An 11,501-nucleotide genomic window follows, 5' to 3' on the forward strand; every position below is an offset into this window, starting at 1 on the left:
TAAAAGGCCAGCGAAGGAATTTAAGATGACTTAATAGTCATTCCTGAATATATGACATCACAGCTTGAAGTGTTTGCAGTTTAAAAAGTAGCAAAAGTAACAAAAACACTGGTTTTAGGTAACAGCTTTTGGGAAAATGGAGAAATCACCATATATTCATTTGTACTTATATGGTAAGCCCATATGACATTTTATTTTGCAGCTCACCATAAAGCTACCAGCAAAGCAAATATAATTATAAATTTTATATGGCTTTGCATATGACTATACTTATGTCCACACATACAATTATACATGCTAATACATGACTATATTTATGTATGCGTATTGTCATATGACTTGTAGAAAATGAATTATTCTTTCCTGTGTGCTTAGTTCTTATTTTTATAACTTTTCTTCTCTTTAACCAATTTTTGTTCTTGTAATTATTTCTAAAATTCTGCTTATAGTTTTTTTTAATAAAGATGTCAAATATTCATAGACAGGATCATGGCATACCCACACTACTGTGACTTCTTGGCAAGTTAGGACTTTCATAAAGGCTATATGTGAACATCACTCGTGACATTATTTGGACCTTTCCCACAGCATGTTCCTCTAACATAAGAAGAAAAAATTAGACAAAATTACAATAATTTCTAATAAGGTCCAAGTATATCTTCATTACACTTTCTAAAAAACAGGCAAAATGAGGTTGGTACTGGGAAGGTTAAGACCTCACCACAGAGTAGATGCTGTAGGTACAATTGTGAAAACATAGCCAGTTTAATGAGCAGATATCTAAAATAGGTCTTTATGTGCTACACATTTAAAGTAATTTGCCAGTAGAAAGTATCTTAAGCATGTATATTTCTCAAAGTTACATCTTCCTTGTGAAAAAAACTAGCAAGGCCTTGAAGTTCAGTCTTATGACTTGTTAGTCATGCTGTGAGGTTTTCTCAAACTGGAGAAGGGTGGATTTTGATTTGTGATTAGACAGACTTCTTCACATGAACAGAAAATCAGCAGGAGGTAGAGGCACACCCGTGCATAACTTTCTGGTGAAGCCTCCCCTGCAATCGCAAGAGAAGGGTTACAAAATCTCAGATCTCATCAGTGAGGGGGTCAAGTCAAGAGAAATTTTTAAGAGGATAGTGAAGGATGAAAGGCATTGTCATGACCAGGTCAGTGGCTCATGCTACTGAAGGCAAGAGAGAAGAAACCAAATATATTTGTTGCTTAAAGCTTAAAATGCTGGTTTTCTCTTAGAGCACACCTTTATTTTTCCTTCATGTTCTGCACTGCATCCCCCATACCTGGCAGTGTACCAGGCACAAGTTGCTTAATAAATGTTTGTTGAATGAATAAATCATTGTGCAAACTTATCAAATCTATCTCCATCCTGCATTTCAATTCACTTTCTCCACTGCTTATAGATCATTATATTAACGTATATATAAATACTTTAATAAAGCATAATGTTTTCTCTATAGAACAAATATCTTTTGTTTCCTTTTGTGTATTTTAAGTGTAATTTAAAATTAATTTTATTTTTATTAAGGTAATATATCTCATAACTTAAAACAAAATCAAAATCTACGGTTCTTATGAAACAGTGCAGGTCTCCTCCTAAGCCCTGATCTTAATCCCTCAGGCAAACATTTGACTCTTTTAGTAGCTTTTTAACTGTACTTTTATATTTCTAACTGGTTTGCTTGTCCTGCTATTTCTTTAGCAACTTTACACATTATTTATTGATTTTTGTTATAATAGTTGAGGGTTTAGTTGTCTTACATGCACATATACACAGAGAGTCTTTCCCTCTGCCATCCTCCACCTGTAGTTTTATTATAGTTTAGGGTTAATACATTTGTCAGTGTTCCCAACATTTTTATTATGTCCAGATCTGAACAAAGTGGTATTCTATCATAATGTTTCTTTTCTCTTGCAACTTTTTGTTTCTCATGGAGTTAATAATGTCCTTTTAAAATTAGTTCAGCACACTCTGTACCTATTGTATATTATTCACAATTGCCTCCAACTGATCTTAACAACTGTAACAGAATGATCTAACTGTGGTAACAACTCTAAAATATCTTCTTGGCATTATACAATACAAGTTTACTTCTAGCTCATGTGGTAGTCCAGCATGTGGCAGCTGGGGTTGCCATGTCACACCCTAGTTCAGGGTCATGACTTTTCATCTAGGGGCTGTCATGTCTTCTAGGGCCTTAGAGCTCTTCATTGGTTCTTTGCATCTGCACACTAATAAGGGAAGAGGGGAAGTGTAGAGGATCTCAGGGCATACCCTGGAAGTGATGTACATGACTTCTGCCCACAATCCATGAACCAGACCTCAGTGACATGTGTCTCCACCTGCAAGGGGCTAAGAAATGAAATCTAGTGTGGTGCTCAGGAAAAAGAGCAGAACATGGAATCTGGTGGACACTTCCCACTATCTACTGTATTTTCAAATGCACATGTGTATCAAACAATCTATCATTTTCTTTTCATTTTTTTTTCTTGGAGACATTCCTGCTGCAAACCATCTCTTCACCTCTCTTTAGGCCTGATTCACACTTATTGCTCTGGAGAATTTATTTTACTGCCTTTTATGTTGGGCCTGCATTTTTGGGGTTTCATCTCTTCCTCTTTCTTGATTTACAAGCTTATTTGGGGAACTGCTACTTTAAAATGGCACACAGGATGTGTATTTTTTAAGTCCATGCATATCAGAAAATTTTTTAAAATCAAGCTTGGCTGACAGTTTGTCTTGGTATACAATTCTAAGTTCAAAATAATTTCATTTAAAAATGTGAAGACATTCAAAGAAACTTCTGGATCCATTATTGCTCTTGAGAAATCTGATGCATTTATTTTTTCCTTTTATGTGATTGGCTTTATGTTTCTGGAAGATGTTTTAGGTTTTTCTCTTTATTCCTCTGTTTCTTTTATCTCAGAATGATATATCTCGATGAGTTTAATTATTTGATTAATTTAAAAGATTGTTCTCCTGGACGTTTAGTGAAACTTTTGATCCCCAAAGTTCATCATCTTCATTTCTGGTATTGTTTTTACATTTTTTTCAAATTAGTGTTTTTATCCTTTTCTGCATAGAAAGAACTCTTTTCTAGAGCTTTCTGAGATTTCCATTAGTCAGAATTTTTTTCCATTTAAAAAAAATTTCTACAGCTTTTTGCTCTACTTTCCTGAAGATTTTTCAACTTAGTCTTCTCACCCATCTGTCAGTTTTTTGTAAATGTTGAGTATATTTTCAATTTCAAAAGATTTTTTTTCCTGTTTTGTGTATAAATTTCTTTTTTTATTCATTATCTCTAGGAGCAGGGTAGAAAGGCATGTGTTCAGTTCATCTTGTTGAACCACAAATTACTCTAGTTTACTTTCTCCAGAAAATAAACCTCCAGTCTCCTGGAAGCTGGATTGAGCAGATGGAGGAACTTATGGTTGGTTGATTGTGTGACAGTGGGGAAGGGAACTTTGGGTCCAAGCATTCCAATAAACAGACGTACAACCAAACCCCTGTGTTTACCCCACCACCTGGCCTCCTTCTATGCTGAGATTTCTGCCTCCTAGGCCTGAGTCTGCCCAGGTTTTGCAGGAAGAATTGGCTTGCTTTTTATCCATAATCTCTCCTGCAAGCATGCATATAGAATCCTCTGCTCTTCCAAATCAGTCACCATGCCTCCATCTGATTTAGCTTCTTCCAAAATTCATTGCAAGTTTATCTGTTATTTTATCTGCTTATTTGACTTTGTGATTCAGTAACATTTTTAAAAATTCATTTATTCTTGTAATAAAGCAGTTTGAGGAGAGATGAAATACATGTGATAATTTTGCCATTTGTAACTACATATCACCCCATGTACATTAACATTTACCTCAGTGCCATATTGATTGAATTAGACAGATGTTATGTCTAGTTAAGTTGTGCTACATAAACTCCAGGTACAGGAAGACCTTATTACTATTATCATGACACATAATCCTGTCCCCGTGTTTTCACTGGTTTTCCATTGTTTTTTATTCTGCTCTAGCTCTGGTCAAAGTGGCCTTCGTGGAGTGGCCGAGCAATATTTCTCTTGTGTCTTCCTACTCTTTCTCTTTCTTGGAACCCCTCTTCCCAGGAAAGGAAATGTCCCACCACTCTCTGGTAGTGTCGCTATGTGACACTACTGGATCTGAGCCTTGGAACCTCAGAGACAGGACTCTATGTGGCAAGTCACTCCAGGAGAGCTATTCCTGCAAGAGTTGGTCCTATAAAGCAGGTGACACACTTATCTAGGGAAAGGTGGCAAGGAGAGTAATCAATAAATGTGTGTGTCAGATTTTCTCATGGCAGAAACTTTTTCTAGAAGTTGCAGGTAGGTAGCACAATGCAGTGACCACTATGAGCTCGGCATTCAGGATCAATAGACCTGACTTCCACCTTTTGAACTTCATCACTTTGGACAGATTTATTGCGACTTTCTCAACCTCAGTTACCTCATTCTGAAAATGGAGACAACAAATATAATAGATGCCTTGCCTATTTCACAGTAATGTTGTGAAAGTCAAATGAGATGAAATTATATTGCGTACAGGAAATAATAGCTATTAGGATTAATGTCAGTAGTGAATACATAAACTAGGTAAAGAATATGGGTTATCATTGTATAGCACAGAGGTTGATTTTAAATCAATGTGTTAACAGTGGAAAAGATTCAAGTTTCTTATGTTCTTTCTTTTATTTCTATCTGGGCCCATGGACACATACTTGTTACACACTTAGATATTGCTGTTAAATGCAAAGTAGATTTATCATAAATATAGATTCCAGGCATACATACTTTGAAAAATCTACAATCTGAGCCTCATATGCTTTTATGTAGTAGATCCAAAATGATTTTTATGAACTGGATCTTACTTGGGGAAAATGGAGTAGATTAAATGTTACCAAAATTATAAGTATAGCCAACACATCCATAGAACTTACTGTGCCAGGCACATTCTACGCACATTACTGACATGAAGTCAATTCCTCACAATAACACTATGAAGGCATTATTGCTCTTCTTTTCAACTTTCAAGAACATTGAAGGACATAAAATAGAACTTCTAGAACTTCTTTAATAGTTTCATAATAGAATAGACAGATTTCTATGAGACCAAAATGTTTTCTCTAATACTCAATTTTTCCACTACTTTGCTATTGTTTGTTCTGTGTTTTGGTTTGGGCTATTCCTTTGCTCCCTTCTACAAGAAATTCTCTGGCAGCTGATAACAGCAGTGCCTCCCAGATTATCTCTAGGGCATTGAATAAGAACCAAGTTAAGCAACTGAATTTCAAGCAGTCATTGACATCTCATTGTTTACTAACATGAATCCAAGTCACAGGTTTGGAACTTTTAAATTCTGTTCACAGAGGAGTAAATCGGTTGCTACTATAATGTACCCAAGCTTGTATTCTTACCTTTACTACCAGTCTGTAAATTAGGGATGTCTGAATGTGTCTAAAATGTAATCCCAAGATGGGCAGCCAGGATCTTTGCTTTGTGGACGAATCTAATGTGTTTAGAACAGGGCGTAGCACATAGTAGGTGCTTAACAAATATTTGTTCAATGCCTCCATGTGTTCATTATCTTACTTAGTGGTAGCCTATTGACCTCTGAAGTGACTTTAGGAAGTGCATTAGGACTTTGGGAAGTGAATTTGGATGTCGCATACGATTAATGCATTCATACGAACACATCCTAACTTTTGAAATATTAATTTCTTTCCAACGCCCTCTTTTATTTCCCGAGGCCATCCTCTGCTCCCCACTCGCAATCCCTCGCCTTCACTCCCCATAGTTAATAAGACAACCCCTCGGAGGATAGAACGCAATACCAGGGCCCCAGTTCTTCTCACAGAGCCCTGGGCTTTTTGAATGAGAGACATCAAAGAAAACACAGGGAAAAAAATGAATAAAAATGAATAAAAATGAGCTCGCTGCTAGGACTCGAAGCCCCACAGTGTGGAGATTTCATTCCCGAGCGGAGTGTGTTTCTCACTGCAGCAGTTGAGTCACCAGCAAGACTTGCCTGAGGTGAGCTCCTCACATCCGCGTTGGGACTTGCAGACACGCCTTCTTCTCACACAAACCTTACCCAGCCCCGCCACCGCGGCGGACTCCAAGGGTGGTGCCACCAGCCCTGCCACTCGCAGTCCTGACGGGCAGGGGCTGCGGACCGCCTGGCCTTGGACCCATCCGGAGCCACAGGTTGGAGGAGATAAGGAGCTGTCCCCGTGCTCGTCGCCCTGTGGAGCAGATCCTGTCTCCTTGCTGGCGGTGGAGCCCGGGAGTTCCAGGGCTTGGGAAGGGGAAGGAAACCTCTCTGAAATCTGACACCTGCTCTCCCGGCAAGGAAACTTCGCAGGCTGGTGAGTTGGGAAGGCGGGCTGTTGCTGCTGGAACGCGTTCCTACCTACCCGGGTGCTGCAGCGCCGGCCTGCACTGTGGGAAGTGAGGCCTCTGTGTGTGTGTGCGTGTGTGAGTGCCTGTACACCTTCGATCGCGGTTTCCATCAGAAATCCTTGCAAAGAAGACAGTAGTGATGTGTACTGCACGGATGGCATGGGTCAACTCGACCTGGCTCTCTTTGAGTGTTTGCTTATCAAACAGCTGGTTACCACCGAAAAAAGCAAAAAGAAAAACAAAAAGCCTAGGCACAGCAATGTTAATTTCCTTTCATTTGCAGCTCAAAAAAACAATCAAAATAATGAATAAGAAAAAGCATGGATGATGATGTGCTTAGAGTTTCATTCCAGGAGGAGTAACTTAGTGAGGCAAGCCAGGAGAGTGATAAGACATTTATATGCACTTCCTTACATGAAATAACCACAGAGACCCTAAGAGTACTTTCTGTTTTCCAGTTTTTTGCTCTGTTACTTTCGAATTCTGATCTAAGTGTCGCACCAACTAGGGTATATGTGTGCATGTGTGTTGACTCAAGTAGTCACAATAAATTAGCTTTCAAGACTTTCCCCCCCAGTGCAACATTAATTAAGCCTCTGAAAACTACTGAAGAAGGTGAACTGTAAGCAGAGACTGCATTCCTAGGAAAAAGCTGTGTTTGGTTAGAGTCTTCACACCTGTATCATGTTTTATGAGTTTTTTTGTGTCAAGATCTAAAGCTAAGGTTATGCAATTCCAGTTGTTTTAAACTGCACATCATTAAGTCCAAAGTAATAACATATAATTTCAAGGTTATTAACAACAAAATTGTTGTTTAATATATTACAGCTCTGAATTTTTATTGTGTTCTGTTTATAAGAAAAATGTCTACGGTTCTCAATATTTAGTTATAATCACACATATTCAGTAATATCTATATAGAATATACAGGGTTTTATGGTTATAAATTTTGAAAAGTTGATGGAAAAGAGGGACTTAAGCATTATTATAAACTCAGATATTTGAGTTTAATGAATTTTCAAGCTGCTGTAAAGTTCATATTGCAGTGATAAAGAGAGAGACATACCTGTCATGTGCCATTGCCCCTCAGTTATTTTTCACAGTTTCCTAGTATAATCCTCTACCCAGACAGGGTCAGCCATCCTTGAAGGCAGGAGGTGATTCCTACCAATAACCAAAAAAGGGTAATCTTGACAGATAGTTTAATATTATTGGGACTTTCCTGTTTCAGAAATGACTATGGCCTTTCATACAGTGTTACTGACATTGCCTTCGAAAGGAAAACAAAACAGCAGATGAAACTGGATGAGCCTGTTCTCATAGTTGCCAAGAAGGAATAAAGGGAATCTGGTGAATGCAAGCAAACCACAGTACCCCTTTCTCATAGGTCATTTCTGGAACAGGCATGTTTGACCCAATAGGGAAGGTAACCCTAATATAATTGATCTTCTTGGTAGGTGAAGATCAGTTGGTATGCCAGTTTACACTACAACTATATGTTGGTTTCAGAATTGCTGTTCATTTATTTCACTGTTTTTCTGGAAAAATGGAAGTTATCCAAATGTCCAGGTTGTTCAGAATAGAAACCTGTTCTTTTCCCACCCTCACTCCTGCAAATTTTTGGTTAGGTTTTTGGGCTCTCAGATCAGTAGGGCATGAAATATAGAACAATTACTCATATAAAGCTCATCTCACAATCAATCCAGTTTCTTGAGTTGATTCATCAAGGCAGTTTGACCAATAGTTCAGGTGTCAAGCAAGTAATTGTAATGTTGAGATGCAGGAAAATGATTTCAATAAAAACAGACAGGACATACCAGGTGTTTCCCATGAAGAATACGTTCCTTTCTAAAGATGGCTGCCAAAGGGGAATGATTTTTTTTTTTTAAATTCATTATTAGGTATATATGGGGCTTAAGTGTATCCTATAGAAGTAGGAAGCAGCAACATCACTACGCATAATAACAAACCTATTGTAAACCCCAAATATGGAGTTGATAGTATTACTCAATTTGTTTCACACCCTTTGCAATCATTATTCATGTTCTCCGAATATTAACCTCCCATTGGCACTCCTTAAATAAGACAAACTTGTCTAGATTGCCAATAAAGAGAATAACATCCTGTTTATCAAATTACCAAAAAAATCTTCAATAAATTTAGTCTTTTTAACTGAACAACTGCTCAATATACTGAGATAAATAATTAATTAAGTTGCTCGTTCATTTATTCAACAAATATTTGTAAAGAGTGTTATGCACTGAACTCTGTGTGGACAGAAGTAGATCAAAATTCCTGACCTTATAGAGCTTGTCTTTTACCAGGGAGACAAAGACCAAACTAGACAAGCAGGGTGAGTCTATGGCACATTAGCGAGAAGTGCTCAGCAGAGAGTATGAAGCCCAGGAGGCATGCAGAAAGTGCCCGGGCTGGGGTCAGGGAGAACTGAAATTCTATATCAGATGCCCAGGAAAAGCCTCACTGAGATGATATTTTAATATCGATCTGAGGCAAGTAAGGGAATGATCCACGTGGATATGTGGAGGAAGAGCATTCTAGATTGAAGCATTCTGGCATCTTTCAGGAACAGCAAAGAAGCCTACGCACCTGGCATAGAGGGAGTGAGGTGGGGGTGGCAAGAAATGAGAGAGAGGAGATAATGGGGACAGGTCTTGGAGGACTTTGAAGGTCCTAATAAACTTGTTGGCCTTTGTTTTTTATTCCAAGTAAAATGACAAAACACTGTGATTTAGACATAGCCCGTTGAATGTTTTTCAATAAATATTTACTGAGCATACTATGAACTTTAATATTCTTCTAAGCATTGTGGATAACAGAGGTTAGTGAGATATACAAGGCCTCTGCTGTCATGGAAATTATATCTGGGGTTTGGAGAGAGATAGATAAGTAAATAAATGAGTAATTCTGGAACTTCTGGTGATAGTAAGAAAAAAAAATGTTAAAGGGTAATACAGTGAGAGTGACCTGAAGGGGACTGTGTGATTCAGTGGTCAAGAAAAGCCTCAGGGGAGGTGATTTATTTATTTATTTATTTATTTTTTTAATTTTAATTTTTATTTGTTTATTTATTTTTAACCAAGACAGAGTCTTGCTCTGCTGCCAGGCTGGAGTGCAGTGGCACGATCTTGGCTCACTGCAACCTGCACCTCCTGGGTTCAAGTGGTTCTCCTGCCTCAGCCTCCTGAGTAGCTAGGACTACAGGCATGTGCCACCATGCCCAGCTAATTGAGATGGGGTTTCTCCACATTGGTCAAGATGATCTCGATCTCCTGACCTTGTGATCTGCCCACCTCGGCCTCCCAAAGTGCTGGGATTACAGGCGTAAGCCACCACGCCCGGCCAGGTGATCTTTTTAAAAGACCACTCTGGCTTCCTTGAAGAGACTAAGTCATAGGGTGACCAGAGTAGAAGAGAATCCAGTTAGGAGGCTATTCCAATAGACCAGTTATGACAGTGGCATAGATTAGGGTCAGAACAGTGGCCACCTAGAGAAGTAGAGAGATTCAGAAAATATTTGAAGGCAGAGCTGACAGAACTTGCTAATAAATTGGATAAAGGTGGAGGTGAAGAAACAAAAGAACCAAATGATCAACAGGATTTCTACTGAAAGATACTGGGTAGACAGAAGGCCATTTCCTAAGATGGATAAAGCTAGGGAAGAAACGGTTTTAATGGGAAATGAAGAATTTCTTTGCAGCCTTTTGAAGTGTTTTTCAACATCCAAGTGGAATTATCAACTTGCGCTTCTGCATAGATGAATCTGGAACACCTAGAGGACATCATATCTGGATATAGAAATTTGAGAGGCAAGTGCCTATGGATGCTATTTAGAGTGATAGCCTTGAGGACATCACTCAGAGAGAGATTACAGAGAAAAAAATCAGGGCTTGAGGATGCAGCTCTGACTTATGCAGACATTTGGGACCTTGAATGGGAGGAGTCAGTAAAAAGCCATTCAAGTGAAAGGTAAACTGGATGAGCGTGTCATCATGAACCTAAGCCAGGATTTTTTTTTAGGATGAAGGGTGTGGTCAATAGTGTCAGACAGGGCCAAGATAAACAGTGAGATGAGGACAGGGAAGTGATGATTTCATGTAGCAGTGTGGAATCATTGGCAGTTCGGGAAAGAGATGGAGTTCTCAAAATAAGATATTCAGAAAAACTAACTTTAAAAAATTCTGAAAATAGCGTTTCACCTAATTCTAAAGATAATTGAAAAGAAGGATGCCCCCAGAAAAACTCATGAGGCTACATACGTAGAAGCTCTAATAAATTCAATTTTTTAAAATGACTTCCAGAACAGATGAATAAAGGAAACATATAATTAGAAATACTTAATGAAGGTGTTGTCAGAGCTGTAAGCATAGTTTGAAGAAGAGTAACACACAGTGAGTGGAATCTTGGGAAAAAAATGCTCAGGAGAGTGATAGATTATTTTCACGTTGTTTGAAACAAAGCAGTGAATAAAGAAGGGTCATCTCCCTTCATGCTGGTGCTAGTGAACGTGAGATAAAGTAGAATTACTCAGTTTCTACTTTGAGTCCCTCTTCTTTCTTTTCTTTTCTTTTCTTTTCTTTTCTTTTCTTTTTTTTTTTTTTAGACAAGTTTCTATTGCCCAGGCTGGAGTGCAGTGGCGCGATCTCAGCTCATTGCAACCTCTGCCCCTGGGGTTCAAGTGATTCTCCCACGTTAACCTCCCAAGTAGCTGGGATTACAGGCATGTGCCACCACACCAGGCTAATTTTTGTATTTTTAGTAGACATGGGGTTTCACCATGTTGGCCAGGTTGCTTTGAACTCCTGACCTCAGGTGATCTGCCTGCCTTGGCCTCCCAAAGTGCTGGGAGCACCTTGGCCTCCCAAAGTGCTGGGATTATAGATGGGATTAGACTGCACCCAGCCATGAATCCCTCTTCTTTCTACGTGAAAGAAAATAGTGTTCAGAATGGAAGGTCTGGCCGGGCGCGGTGGCTCAAGCCTGTAATCCCAGCACTTTGGGAGGCCGAGACGGGCGGATCATGAGGTCAGGAGATCGAGACCATCCTGG

At 38.9% G+C, this 11,501-nt stretch overlaps 1 protein-coding gene across 2 annotated transcripts in view; it reads left to right on the forward strand.

Annotated features, from left to right (window-relative positions):
• RAB27B (RAB27B, member RAS oncogene family) overlaps nucleotides 1-11,501 on the forward strand; it is a 167,645-nt gene that overhangs the window by 99,580 nt on the left and 56,564 nt on the right. The window contains exon 1 of one of the 2 annotated variants that reach the window (XM_011949057.1): nucleotides 5,888-6,400. The exons of the other annotated variant lie outside the window; for it this stretch is intronic. The gene's annotated coding sequence lies outside the window, so the exon portion shown is untranslated. Of the gene's footprint in view, nucleotides 1-5,887; nucleotides 6,401-11,501 lie in introns of those variants that run through there. 2 annotated transcript variants of the gene reach the window in all.

Source organism: Colobus angolensis, unplaced genomic scaffold, assembly GCF_000951035.1.
Source record: "Colobus angolensis palliatus isolate OR3802 unplaced genomic scaffold, Cang.pa_1.0 Scaffold108, whole genome shotgun sequence".
Taxonomy (NCBI): Eukaryota; Metazoa; Chordata; class Mammalia; order Primates; family Cercopithecidae; genus Colobus; species Colobus angolensis.